General features: G+C 36.9%; 1 long non-coding RNA gene across 1 annotated transcript in view; it reads left to right on the top strand.

Annotated features, from left to right (window-relative positions):
- The first annotated feature begins 85 nt into the window (after positions 1-85).
- Positions 86-14,994, top strand: part of LOC134476709 (uncharacterized) — a 59,580-nt gene continuing 44,671 nt past the window's right edge. The window contains exon 1 of the long non-coding RNA XR_010048517.1: positions 86-208. This is a non-coding gene — a long non-coding RNA (uncharacterized LOC134476709). The remainder of the gene's footprint in view (positions 209-14,994) is intronic.

Below are 14,994 nucleotides of genomic sequence, written 5' to 3' on the forward strand. Positions count from 1 at the left end.
GCGGGGCGGGGCGGGGCGGGGCGGGTGGAGACTCGGGGGCGGGCGCCTTCCGCCTTCTAGTGGTGTTCTAATTAATTCTAAACATCAATCCTTGGGATTTCTGAGTAGATTACATAATATGCAGTTATTGACATTTGCTTTCCTCTTTTGAACATTTAAATTAGTTTTATTTTATAGATGAACCTGTTGGGCATTAGCTGTTTCTGAGGTAAATGTTTCTTCATTCTTAGAATTAGACTTTCCATTTTTACTTCTCAAGAATTTTCTACAATTGGGGCTGGGGATTTAGTTCAGCGGCATAAGCGCCTGCCTTGCAAGGCGGCAGTCCTGAGTTCGATCCCCGGTACCGATAAAAAAAGGAAAGAGACAAAAGAATTTTCTACAATGATTATGAAGTGTTAACAGTTTTTTTTTTTTTTTTTTCGTTTTATGGGTACCAGGGATCCGACTGCCTGCTTGCGAGGCAGGCACTTATGCCGCTGAGCTAAATCCCCTGCCCCAGTGTTACCAGTTTTTAAACATCAGCTGAACTTTACACTTGGAGCTTTAAGATTTTAAAAATTATCTTCTTTTTAATGTATTTTACAAAAATTGCCTTTCTGATGTTGAGGTATGTATGCTTTGTTTTTATAAATAGTAAGCAACTTTTACATTGTTTTTTCAGTTTTTATTTTATGAGTACACATTTGTATTACATAATAATTACATTCCTTGTGGGAAGTTGGTAAGTGTACATAATACACCTTAATTCTTTTTTCATTCCTTTCCCCGCCCCTCTCCAGCCCTTCCCCTGTCACTTAATCGCCTTCCCATTTCAACAGAATCTTCTTGCTTCCTATTATCTTTTATTTTGCTATTTATATTTTGAGTTTCTCCTATGAGAGAAACCGTTTGGCATTTAAGCTTGTATGTCTGACTCTATTTTATTTAGCCTTACAATCTCAGGGTGCGTCTATTTTCCTACAGATAATTTAAGTTTATTCTTGTTTATGTCTTATTATGTAGTACTCAATTGTATGAGATGCAAATTAAAAACAACACTGAGATTCCTTCTCACTTCAAAAAGAATGGCTTTCATCAAGAAATCAAGTTGTAGCAGCTTACCAGGATACAAGCGGAAAAAGAACCTTCCTGAATTGTTAGAGTTCTAGATTGATGCTAATGCCATAGAAATGCAGGTTTTTATTTTTATTTTTGAAATAGGTTTTATTATACTGTTGAGCCTGCAATGCCTGTAACCGAGCTGTGTTAGAACAGGATTATGCTGTTCTAGAAGAATGTCAAATAATGTTTCAAGAACTTTTTTTTTTTTGGTATCAGGAATTGAACTCAGGACCTTGCACTTGCCTGGCAGGAATTTATGCCACTGAGCTATGTCCCCAGCTCCTGTTCCAAGAACATTTTACTGGCATAGTTTGGTGTCTTTTCTAGTGAATGGATTGCTGATATTTTGGGACATATTTTGTGAGTTACTAAACAAAATTATTTGCATTTTTAGTTAATTTCTTCTTTTAGGCATGGTCTTTTTGTTTTTAAGACAGAGTCTCACTATGCAGTTCAGGCTGGCTTTCAACTCATTTTGTAGCCCAGGCTGATGTCGAACTCCCAAGGAGGTTCCTGCTTCTGCCTCCCAAGTGCTGGGATTACAGGTGATTTTTAGTTAATTTCTGAAATCTGTTTCCCAATTAAGGATTTTTACATTTTTTTAAATTGAAGAAAAATACAGGAAATAGAAATAATTGAATTATAATTTTTAAAGTATCAAGTACACTTTAAATTCATATCGTCTCATGTTTCTTTAATTTTTATTCACAAGAACTAAAATGTTACAAATAAAGTGAATGCTCATTCTGTACACAACTTATTTCATTTTATAATCTACATTTCAAGGCAGTTTCTTTCCATCTAACCCATGTTTTTATGTTCTTACTTTCTTATATTCTTAAATAATATATAGCTTATCTGGGTATGGTGGTACACATGTGTAATCCCAGTGCTTGGGAAGCTGAGGCAGGAGGATTGCTATGAGTTTTAAGGGCAGCCTGGGCTACATATGGAGACCCTGTCTCAAGAAAAAAAAAAAAATATATATATATATGTATATGTATGTATATATGTATGTATGTATATGGTCTGTGTGCTTTACAATTTCTAACTGATAAGAGGTTTCATATATTGTTTTTAAAATTTCTTTTCCACTCAATGTATGACATTTGTGTTTTGATATAAAAGTTACTTTTCACCTTTAACTACCAGATAGTGTTTCATTATATGAAACATTTTCTTTTTACTAGTACATATTATTTATACATAGTAATAAGTTTCATTGTGACCTTTTCATACAAGCAAATAAAATATTTGGCCACATCCTCTGTCCCTATTAGCCCATATATCCTCCCCTCTCCTCATCTGCTTCCTCTTCTTGGAGAGTTCCCCTTCCCCCACCAAGGTACCACACATAAGAGAAACATGTGATACTTCTGTTTCAGTCTGGCTCATTTTGCTTAACACACTGCGCTCAAAGTCCATCCATTCTGAAAATGACATGATTCAGTTCTTTATGGCTGAGTAACGCTGCATCGTGTATTTATACTGCATTTTTCAAATCCATTCATTGGTTGATGGACCTCTAGGCTGGTTGCATAACTTGGCTATTGGGAATAGAGCTGTGATAAGCACAGATACACCAGTGCCTTTGCAGCATGCTGGCTTAAATTTTTTTGGAAAGATACTGAGGAATGATGCAGGTGGATGAAACAACAGCTTATTTATTTGTTTATTTATTTTTAGCTTTTTGAGGAGTCTCCATGCTGATTTCTATATGGCTGTACTAATTTACATTTCTACTAAGTTTCCCTCTCCCATTTTCATCAGTGTGTACAGGTTTTTGTATTCTTTTTGGGGGGGGGGTGCTGGGAATTGAACTCAGGTGTTTGTATTCTTGATGATAGCCGTTCTGATGGAAGTGTGATGGAATTCTAACATAACTTTCATTTGCATTTCTTTGGTGGCTAATGATGTGGAACATCTTTTTAATGTACTTAGTGGCCATAAGCACTTCTCTTCAGAAGAGTCTGTATGGTTGGTTTGTTCCTTTGTTGATCAGATTACTTTCTGTATTAAGGTTTTTTAGTTATTCATGTATTTTGGATATTAGCTCTGTCAGAACAGTAGCCGATAAAAATTTTGTCCCATTCTATAGGCTGTCTCCTCACTCTGTTGTTTCCTTTTACTGTGTAGGTCTGTTTAATTTGATACCATTCTTTTTGTCCATCCTTGCTATATTTCCTGAGCTATGGAAGTTTTATTCAGGAAGTTGTTGTCTATGTTTATATCATGAAGTGTTTCTCAAAGTTTTTCTCTAGTAGTTTCAAGGTTTTTAGTCTTACATTAAGGGATTCATTTTGAGTTAAAAATTTTTTTTTGTCTTTTTGAGACAGGGCCTGGCTTTGCAATTCAAGCTAGCTTTAAACTCACTTTGTAGCCTAGGCTGACCTCAAACTCATTTTATAACCCAGGCTGGTCTCAAACTCTCAATGATCTTCCTGCCTCAGCCTCCTGGGATTACAGATGTGGGGCTTTTGAGTTAAATTTTGTGTACGCTAAGAGATAGGGATCTAGTGTTAATTTTCTGCATATGTTTATCCAGTTTTCCCAGCATCATTTGCTAGAGATTCTCCTTTCTCCACTGTATGCTTTTGGCACCTTTGTTGAGAATCAAATGGCTCTAATTGTGTGGGTTTATTTCTGGATCCTCTATTCTGAATCTTCTCTGTGTGTCTATTTCTATGTTAATATCTTGCTGTGTTTGTTACAGTGACTTTATCGTGTACTTTGAAATGATGTATTGTGATGCCAAGCCTTGCTCTTTTTGCTCAGGATTGCTTTGGCTCTCTGGGGTCTTCTGTGCTTCTATATGAGTTTCTATATGAATTTTAGGTTTTTTTTTTAGTGTTGTGAATAATGACACTGGTATTTTCAAAATTAATTTTATTCATACACTTTTGGTACACATGATGATCATGTTCATCAAAGGGAATTTTTGCCTGTACATAACATACCTTGATTTTTCCTTTTTACCCCCATTTCCCTCCCCTCTACTCCCCTTACTTTAATCCTCTTCTCCTTCAAAACTGTATTTCCATTTTTTTCTTTTAATCTCTTCTTTTTCCTTTTCTCTTCCTTCCCTGCTCCCTCCCTCCTCCCTTGTTCCCCTTCCCATTTGGGCATTTTTCCGCCCACTTCCTAATATCTGTCATCCATTTTTATCCTTATATACCCTTTAGTTTCTTGCACAAAAGAAACAATGCAATGTTTAAACATATGTGTCTGATTTATCTCACTTACAAGTACAGTCTCAAGATGCACCTGTTTACCTAAAAATGTCTCAAGTTTATCCTTCATGGCAGAGTAGTAATCCATGTATAGAAAATCACATTTTATTTATCTATTCATCCACTCTGATTTTACTTTAGTGCATGGTGAGAAACATAGGATTAGTTTTGGTTTTTGGCAAATAGCAATCCAGTTTTCCCAGAACCATTTATCAAATAGACTATCTTTCTTCCAGTGAACATGTGTGGCCCTTTTGTCAAAGATAAAGGTATAGTAGCTGTGTGTATAGAGTTGTTTCTGCATCTTCTGTTCTGTTTTGTTGATCTCTTGGGCCTGATACATTTTTTTTTTTTTGGAATTGCTTTTGTTATTCTAGGTCTCTTCTGGTTCCATATGAATTTAGGATTTGTTTTGCTTAGTTCTGTGAGTTATGCTATTGTTATTTTGAATGGGATTGTAAATTCATGTAACAACTTTGGAAGTATGGCCATTTTCTTTTCTTTCTTTTTTTTTTTTTATCGGTACTGGGGATCAAACTCACAACCACCTGCTAGCAAGGCAGGTGCTTATGCCGCTGAGCTAAATCCCCAGCCCCTAGTATGGCCATTTTCATTATATTTGTTCTTCCTACCCAAGAACAAGGGATATCTGTCCATTTTCTGATATCCTCTTTTTTTCAGAGTGCTGTGGTTTTTCATATAAAGATCTTTTACTTCCTTTGTTACACTGACTCCTAAGTATGTCTTTTCTTTCTTTCTTTCTTTCTTTCTTTTTCTTTCTTTGATACTTTTGTGAAAGGTGTTGTTTCCTAATTTCTCTCTGAGCAAGTTTGTTATTTGTGTACAGGAATGCTATTGAGTTTTGAGTGTTGACTTTTTATTTTCCTGTGCTACGTAATTTGGTCATTAAGTCTAGGAGTCCTTTGGTGGAGTTTTTGGGGTCTTCTATGTGCAGTATCATGTCATCTGCAAATAATGGTAATTGAACTTCTTTTCCTATCCTTATTCGCTTCTCTAATTGTTCTCGCTAATGTCTCCAGAACTATGTTGAATAAGAATGCTGATACTGGGCATCTTTGTCTTGTGCCTGATTCTAGAGTGAAAGCTTTCAGTTTTGGGCTGTTTAGTATGATGTTGGCCATTGGTTTATCACAGATGGCTTTTATAAGATTGAGATAAAGACCCATCTATTCCAATTTTCTTTAGGGTTTTTATCATGAATGAGTGTTGTACTTTGTCAGATGCTTTTTCTGCATCTGTTGAGATGGTTTTTGTCCTTGGTGCTGTTAATGTGGCATATTATATTTATTGATTTGCAAATGTTGAACCATCTCTTTTTTGTTGTTTTTTTTGTTTGTTTGGTTGATCTATTTGTGAAAGTGTGGTATTGAATCACATGTTATGATTGCATTGTTGTTTAAGTCCTGTAGTGTTTGTTTACTGAGAAGAGTTTCCCTGATATTTGGTGCATATGTAATTATAATTATTATCTTTTTCTATTGAATTTTTCTTTTAACTAATATGTAGTGGCCTTTGTAGCCTCTTCTGATCATTTTTAACTTGAAGTTTATCTGAGAATAAAGTTAGTACCCCTGCTTGTGTGTGTGTGTGTGTGTGTGTGTGTGTGTGATACTAGGGATTAAACTCAGCACCTTGTGCATGCTAGGCAAGCACTGTACCACTGAGCTATGTCCCCATCCTTCCTGCTTGCTTTTGGGGTTGTAGTGCATGGAATATTTATTCCATCCTTTGATTTTTAATCTATGTATTTGTTTTTGATGTAAATGTATTTCTTAAATGCAATATACTGTTGGGTGTTGTTTTTTGATTTAGTCCTCCAGTCTGTGTCTTTTAATTAGGTATTTGTGCTATTTACATTGAAAGTTGCTACTGAAAGGTATTGACAATGTGTCATTTGTTCTTTATTTGTTGTTGACTTTTTTTTTTTTTGTCTTTTTCATTTTTATCGGTACCGGAGATTGAACTCACAACTGCCTGCTTGCAAGTCAGGTACTTATGCCGCTGAGCTAAATCCCCAGCCCCTGTTGTTGACTTCTTTATTTTTCATTTTGTGTTTAATCATTCACTTACTTCATGTATTATTCAATCACGTTTTTGGTTTTATTGGCTTCATTGTCTCTGCCTAGGTTATTGAGTATTTGTTGAATCCTTGTTTTGTGTTCATGTCTCTTATGGCTGTTTTTTTTCAGTCATGAAATGCACTTATTTCATCATAAGTTTTTAAAAGAAAATTTTGTAGCATATATTAGTCCACATTGAAAGTTGTTCTCTTTCAGAGATTGGAAGACTTCACTCCAAGCTTCCTGGCCTTTTACAGTTTGTATTGAGAAACTTGTGACAATCCTAGTGGGTTTATCTTTATAAGTGATTTTTTAGTTTTCATTGATAGCTTTTAAGATTCTATCTTTTTGTAAGTCACTTGAGATTTTGACTATGATGTGTCATGGGGAGGCTTTTTTTTCTTCGTAGTTATTTGGCATTTTATATGTCTTGCTTACTTGTACATTGAGTTTTTTCCTCATAGTTGGCAAGTTTTCTGCCATGATTTCTGTAAATAGACGTTTTTATTACCTGTGTTCTGTCTTCTAATTTTTTCTGTAACTCTAATTAACATTATTAGTCTTTTCAGCATCATGTAGTACCTTTTAGATGAATTTTTCTTGCTTATTGTTTTAAGGCTTCTCTGAGTTAAATTATCGTATATTTCTATTTTTTTTTCAATTTCTGAAACCATATCTTCAATGTTGTCCATTTCTGGTATTTGTGAATTCTCCAGGCTCCTTTGTTTTTAGTATTAATGTTTGGAATCTTCATGGAGTCCGCATCATTCAAAATTTTCCATTTGTGTTTTGAACTGTTTTGGTCGCCTATACCATTTTTTAATTTGTTTGTCCTATAACAACATTTCTTAATTGATTCTACTTTTTTGGCTATGTTTCTTTGAACTCACTGAGTTTCTTTATTTCCTCTTTAATCCTTTCACACAGTTCAGCCCTCTTCCTCCATGTCCCTTGGGTCTGCCTTGGGGGAGTCGCGAGTCTTTAGGGATATTTTATGGCCTGTTCCTTCACCTCTTACGTTTTGGTGTTCGGGATTGAGGTTAAATAAAGTGAAGAGTTTCCGGTTGACATGAGGGTCTGTTTAGTTAGTTTCTGTTTCCCATTGATGTCATCCTGGCTTTATTTGTACAGAGGTATTATCTACCACATCTACCTATTCTCATCTCTTTGGGGTTTTTAATTATACTATTTTCAGAGATCTGTTTGTTCATTTTATAAATTCTAATGGTTAAGTAGATTTCCTTTGTTCATTGTGCTCCTGTTCTTTCGTGGTGTTTTTGTTCAGGTGGTTTACTTCCTAGTTACGTTTTAATCTTTTTAGTAGAGGCTCCGTTGGCTTATGTGTGAAGACAGCATACATATCACACTCAGGATGCACCGACAGGATTTGATTTGAAGTGCTGAGAATCGAAGCCAGGGCCTTCTGCACGCAGAGCAAGTGCTGTACCACTGATACACCCCCATCCTGGCTTCCAGGGATTTCAGAAGACGGGGGATTCTGCCACCTTGCACACTCGTAGCATCTCTGGGAAGTGGAGTTTCCTATTCATCCTGAGCATGGCCTTTGAGCCAACATTCATACTCCATACTCCATATATCTCTGTGCTCCTTACACATGAGAAACGAGAAACAGGCTTCCTATTGCTCTGATGTTGATGGGCTTCTTTGCTATGGCGGTTACTAAAAAAAAAAAAACCTTCTACACCTTGAGTCCAGAGCTTCTATACTTAAGAGTTCAGGAACCACATCCAACTTTCCTCTGAAAGTCATTCTTTCTACTCTTTTTTCCGAGTGGGTGAGGATACCATAACCACTCGCTCAGTTACCTTTTCTACCTTTCTGTCATGGCTGCTGGAATGGCTGAGGTGGTAGCCTCTGGAACTATATTTGTTTTTAGATTCCCTTAAAGCTTAGGTTTTAGGCATGATTTAAATCTCAGCAAGCATTTATAACTGCACAAGTTTTGAATGGTAGAAGTGGAGCACGCTGAGTAGGGAGTGACTGCTGTTGACACCGCTGTTTCTGCTGGCAGATAGAGTAGGTCTTCCTGTAGGGGCTGTGGTAGGATCTTCCACACAAGGTCTCTTGCCATCAAGGGACAGGGCACAGCGCCTTCATTCTTTGGCATGTGGATGGTGGTACGGCCGGTCTGGGTTTAGAGCTGGGCTGTAGTACAAATCCTTGCTTTCACAGTTTCCTGACCATGGCAGGCCCAGGAGCTCTGTTCAGCAACATGGCTTTAGGGTGTTTTCTTAGAATGTTAGCCCCAAAACCAATCTTCATGCCTTTCAATAAGTATGACACCTCTTTGATATCCTGAAGTGAATTCCTTTTAGTTTAATCTAATTACAGTGGACAGCATAGACAGTGGAACTCAGGGATACATACTGACTTTGTATTTTCTGGTATGTTGTGATCATACTTTGTTTGAGAAAGGATTTAAATTGCTCAGTGTTGGTGTGTTTGATTCCATCACTGCTCGTGGTTGTGGTATGGTGGTATTATCTGTTTAGATAGCCATTGACTACTGTTAGTGATTCATGTTTTCCCTTTCTAGTGAGAATCAATTTTTCTCAGAGGCAACAGAATCTAACAACATACTATATATAATAAAGCTTATGTATAGTGTTAAGGAGGCTTTGGTGCAAGGCTCTTTAAGTCTGAGATGCTATGTCTCCCCTTTTCTGGTAAGAAACACTTAGTGATTCTTGTTCCACCAAAGGTTGGCCTGTATTTTGATAAAAATCACATGATGTTGCAGCTGACTCTTCATGACATGTTTGAGTGGCACCAATCCTAACAAAATTTTGTCTTCTCTGATATAGGGAATTATGTAGGGATTCCAGTTAATTTCACTAACTATAATAGTTTAGTTAATGAAGTAATATCTAAATCTGATTTATAGCATTTTCATTGCACCCTCAATAATGGTTATTTAAATGAAAAAAATGCTTATTTACATTTTTAATCATAGAATTCTTTTTTTTTTGTCTTTTTCGTTTTAATCAGTACCAGGGATCGAATTCACGACTGCCTGCTTGCAAGGCAGGTACTTATGCCCCTGAGCTAAATTCCCAGCCCCCATAGAATTCTTTCAAAATGATTTTATTTCCATAAAGGCTCCCCTCCTGAAAGGTCATCATTACACTTAGAAATTATGACAAAGACTGAAAGAAAATACTTATAAAAAACATACATGATAAAGAACTGCTAGCCAAAATGTACCAAAAAACTCTTAAAATTCAGCAAGAAAAGAAACAGTTGATTAAAAATGGGCAAAAGATCTGAAGAGACATCTTACCAAAGATGATAAGTAAAAATATGAAAGATGTTCAAATCATTGAAATTGTAAATTAAAAGCAAGAAGTTACTATAATAAATACATTTACTGTATCAATCTACACAGGTAACAACAAATTTGAAGGAGAAGGTAGAGAACAGAAACTGTCATTCATTTCTGTTGGGAGTACAAAATGGCACAGCCACTGGGAAGACAGTTCCGCTGTTTCTTTAAAAATTAAACAACTTTATCATGTGATGCTAAAATGGCATTTTTTGGAATTTATCCAAATAAGTTGAAAAGTTACATCCGAATTAAAATCTACATGCAGACAATCATGGCAGTTTTGTTTGTAATATCAAAACACATGAGCAGCCAAGTTATCCTTCCCTAGGTAAATGGATACATGGACAATGCAGTATTGTCCAGCACTGAAAAGAAATGGGTTATCAAACCATGAGTGCCACAAGCCATGAGGCTCTTAAGGTTCTTGGGGTGAAGGACCAAGAGAGGATGACAAAAGCTGGGGTCAGGTGGAGTCCTTACCCTCCTGATGGGAGGAAAGGAACTGCCCAACCACTGTAGCACATGTATTTATACCCCTGAAAGAAGAATGTCAATTTCAACCAGCTGCCTAGCAACTTGTTTGCCTGGCTCGCCTGGGCCCCTTGTCTTCTTGGAGCTGGAACAGCTTGTTTACCTGGCTTGTTTTGGGCTCTGTGTTTTTGGGGCAGGCCTTGCTTTAGCCCCATACATGTTATCAATTTCCAGCATCTACCTTTACACGTGAAAAGACAATGCATGTCAGTAAATACAAAAAACCAATCTGAAAAATCTGCACATGGTAAATTCCAACTGTAGGACATTGTGGAAAAGGCAAAACTTATAGGCAATAAAAAGAGGTTGCCAGAGGTAGAGCAGGAGGGAGGAATGAAGAGGTAGAGCACGGAAGATTGTTGTAACAGTGAAACTATTCTTTATGACTCTAAAATGATGGGTACATGTTGTTATACATTTGCTTTCACCTGCAGATTGTGCTACACAGAGATTCTCAATGTAAACTATGGATTGTGAGTGACAGAGATGTGTCAGTGTAATTGATTATAACACCTGAAGCACTCTGCTGGGGGGAGTGTGTGTGTGTGTGTGTACATGTGTGCCTGCCTGCCCATGTGAAGGAGGCAGGACATACCTGGTAACTACTTTTTACTCAGTTTCACTGTGAACCTAAAACTGCTCGAAGAAATAAGATTTATTTTAAAAAAAACATTATGACACTAAAAACCCCAGTTTTTGGGGAATTATTTGGTTATACTTAAAATGTAATTTAAAATAGCAAAATACTTAAAAGTAGAATAAAAGGCAGCCCTTCCAAGGGGGAGAACCAGCAGTGTCTCCTGAGATCCAGGCCATGTTGGAACTTAGGACTCTGGGAAGCCAAGCCAGTACCTCTCCTCCCTGGTAAGCGGAGGCAGGGTGGCAGATGCAGCCCTTCCAGGGGGAGAACTAGCAGTGTCTCCTGAGACCCACACCATGTTGGAACTTAGGACCCTGGGAAACCAAGCAAGCAGTTCCCCTCCCTGCTAAGCAATAGTGAACTTACTGGTGCACGGCCTAGAGTCAAACATCCCACTTCCCCTACCATCCTTCTGCTGTCCCCCCAATTAGCAAATGGGAATCAGAAATCTGAGCATCTCCTGGGAGGTTGACCATAACAAATAAGGGGGACTTCCTTCTACCATTTCTTTGAAGGCAAATATTTTTATTACTTTTTTGCTCTTTTCTAATTAATGGTACTGCTCTATTCAGTATTGTTTTGATAAGTTCTATAGTGTTCTATATTTCATCTCATTTTGATATACGTGATTGAAAGAACAACTATTGTAAAGATAACAAAATATACTGTAACACCTATTACTGTTATCCCGGTAACCTGCTGTGAAGTTCTGTACCAATTTCACTGTACGATCTTAGTTGGCTTTATTCTGACTTGTTCTGTTGTTTACTTTCAAAATAAAAAAAAATGAAAAAGTAAAAAAAAAAAAAAGTAGAATAAGAAAAGCAGGGGATTTAGCTCAGCGCCTCAAATACTTGCCTGCTAAGTGCAAGGTTGTGAGTTCAATCCCTGGTACCAAAATAGTAGAATAAAAAATAAACATACTTTAGTTAATGCAGTTTCTTTTTATTGTTATTATAATTATTTGACTTCAGAATTCACAGTAGACCTTATAAATTCAGAGATCAGTGCTGTGTATATGGAACACTACATGCATAATTATATACTTCACAAAACTGCTTCTGTTCTGATGCTGCTATAGTTAATATTCTTATGCAGCAGTGCTCTCCATCACAAAGAGTGAGAAGAGCATCTTTGATATTGTGTTGCATGGTTCCCTGCCTCACAGCTCTGCTTGTGTCCCCTAGTCAAACTGTCAAGATGTTTCCTCATCAACTGGATAATTTTACAGCTCCCTCTTAAATTTAGTTGCTTTGGACACATTCTCTCTTGGAGGTGCAACCTAGATTCCATAATATACTTAGACATAGTAGATCCATGTTCCTTTTTCCAGCTGGTAAATGGCGGTTACACACTTACTCCTGCACCATAGAACAGCGGCTTCGAAAGCTGAAACGTGCACTGAAGTCCATTAGTTTGGCACAGCAGAAGTCATGTAAACAGAGGGGAACTCAGCCTACTCATATTTGGAAAATTAATTTTTTAAAGTGTTTTTAAAAATCTCTGCAGGTGGTCAAATATTATGAATTTAACACCAGAAATGAAATTGTCATCCTCAGCTGGCCTGAAAAGTTATCTTTGGCTGCTGTACACGTCATGAAATCTTATTAATTATGATTGTTTTTCCTAGTTATAAGTCCTCCTGGACAAATCTTTTTATAAAACATTTATTTTTATCACTTACGTAATTACAAAAAATATTTTCATTGGTATCGAAATGTCATGTTATTGCCAACCCGATTCCATTTCAATTTCTAGAAATTATTGGAAAGTTAATACCCACATTTTAGTAACACCATTGCCACATTATTAAATCATGCATTTGTTCAAATTAAAGCTCCATTAGAATTACTTTTTGATAGTTTTTCCACTTAAGCACTATGGTTAATGATTACATTTTCTCTTTAGACAAATGAATGAAATTTAGTGAATTTCTGAAGTTTTAATAAAAATGATTATTATAGATAATTCTTAATCACTTCTCATTTAACCACAGTTATATTTTAGTTCAGGAATCATTAAATGAATCTCCTGCCTTATAAAGCTTTATTGTGTCTATTTCAGAAAAACTGAAAAAGAATTTTTGAGACAGGGTCTCACTTTGTAGTGCAGGCTGGCCTTGTACTCACTGTGTAACTCAGGCTGACCTTGAACTCACAGTGATTCTCCTGCTTCAGCCTCCCAAGTGCTGAGATTACAGCCATGTACTAAAAGTATTTTAAAAGTATTGTCAGACAATAAAGTTGTAATTCAAGAAATCTCAATCTCCCTAGGCAACATTTTAAGAACATAATTATTTATCTGCAAAGCTACAGTTTTGAGTAGAAAATATGATCTAGGAGTTGCACATTAAAGACACATTTATAAAATTTGACAAGTGAATTTTCAGTAGCAATCATATTTACTATTTTTCTTCAGTTTAGTGGCATCTGGGAGAAGCAGCCAGGTAAATAAATTTGTTATAGTTTTCCAGAGTATATATATTTCCCTGAGGCTTTCCCCCCGCCCCCCGCCCCATCCTGCATATCCCTTGCTATAGAATAGACTTATGCCCCTGTATAATTCATGCATTGAAGCTTAAACACAATGTTGTGGTATTTGGAAACAAGGTATTTGAGAGATAGTGAGGTCATGAAGATATAACCCTCAATCTTAGTTATTTTTCTCTTGTTGCTGAGACAAACTACCTGACACCCAAAGTTAAGGAGGAAAGGCTTATTTAGCTCACAGTTTGGGGGGGGGCAATCTATAATCAGCTGGCTTCAAAGCCACGTGGCAAGGCAGAGGAGCAATGTTCATAGTGGTGGAAGACAGCATGTACAAAGAGCAAAAATGGTGAGAGATTAAGCCTCTCCTCCTCCCTGGTATTGTCAGCAGGATACCTTCCCTTGGGTGGATGTAGGGTTGATACCTTCTCCATGCCCTCCTCTTGCACAGGCTCAGTATGTTTACAAAGTGAGGACCCTGGACTCCTGCTGACTCTCAAGTTGACACAATGAATCAGCCATTACAACTTCCTGGGCAGTCACCCTAGGGCATGTCCTCTACAACCTACATATAGAACTACTAAATTGTGGTTAAGCTTCTAAACAGGTCTCAAACTGACACAATGTATCAGCCATTATACCTTCATTGGAGTATTAGTGCCCTTACAAGAGAGACACTAGAGAGCTTCTCACCCTTCTGCCATGTGAGAATATAGTGAGAAAGTGGCCACCTGCACACCAGGAAGTGGGAACATGCCAACAACCTGATCTTGGAATTGGAGATAACAAAACTTTGAGAAATAACTTTTGCATCATCCACCTGGTCTAAGGTATTTTATTATGGCAGCATGCATTTGCCCATCCCTCAAAGAGAAGAGAGTGAGAGCCTGAGCACACATGAAATGTGCAGTGGGGATTATGGATGTTTGTATAAGTAATTTGGGATTACATGTTTTAAAGTGTCAAGTATTGCTTCTATACTCTTTTAGTATAAATGGAATTTTTGCATAAGGCTAAGTCTAAAAATACCTTAAAAGAGCAGAGTTACAGAGAAATCAATTACAAATTTGTAAGTCAAATGACTTGTTTTCCTGTACTGATCTTATTTTGAAGGTAACCCTTAGAAGTGGCTGTTGTATTAATGTGGAGATTCCTTAAAAAACTGAAAACAGAACTACCATGTGACCCAGCAAAATGACCCACAAATGGTTTTATATATCCAAAAAAATAAAGTCCTATCCAAAAGATATTTGCACTCCCATGTTTACTGCAGCACTATTCACAATGGTCACAGTATAAAATCAGTCAAGATACACTTCAGGGGATGAATAGTAAAGAAAATATTTATTTATGTAATATACTATTCTTCCACAAAAGAGAATTAAATCCTGTCTTTTGAAGCAACATAAAGGGAACTTCAAGTCATCTTGCTAACTGAAATAGTCCCGACCCCAAAAGACAAGTGCCACATACTATCATCATTTATTTGTGGAAAGAAGTAGGTCAATCTTGTAGAAGAATGGGATGGAATAGAATAGCGTCTGCTAGAGACTGGAGTAGGTGGGGTTGGGGGAGA

Source organism: Cavia porcellus, unplaced genomic scaffold (assembly GCF_034190915.1).
Source record: "Cavia porcellus strain 051 isolate PalLab524CR breed Dunkin Hartley unplaced genomic scaffold, mCavPor4.1 scaffold_7, whole genome shotgun sequence".
NCBI lineage: Eukaryota > Metazoa > Chordata > Mammalia > Rodentia > Caviidae > Cavia > Cavia porcellus.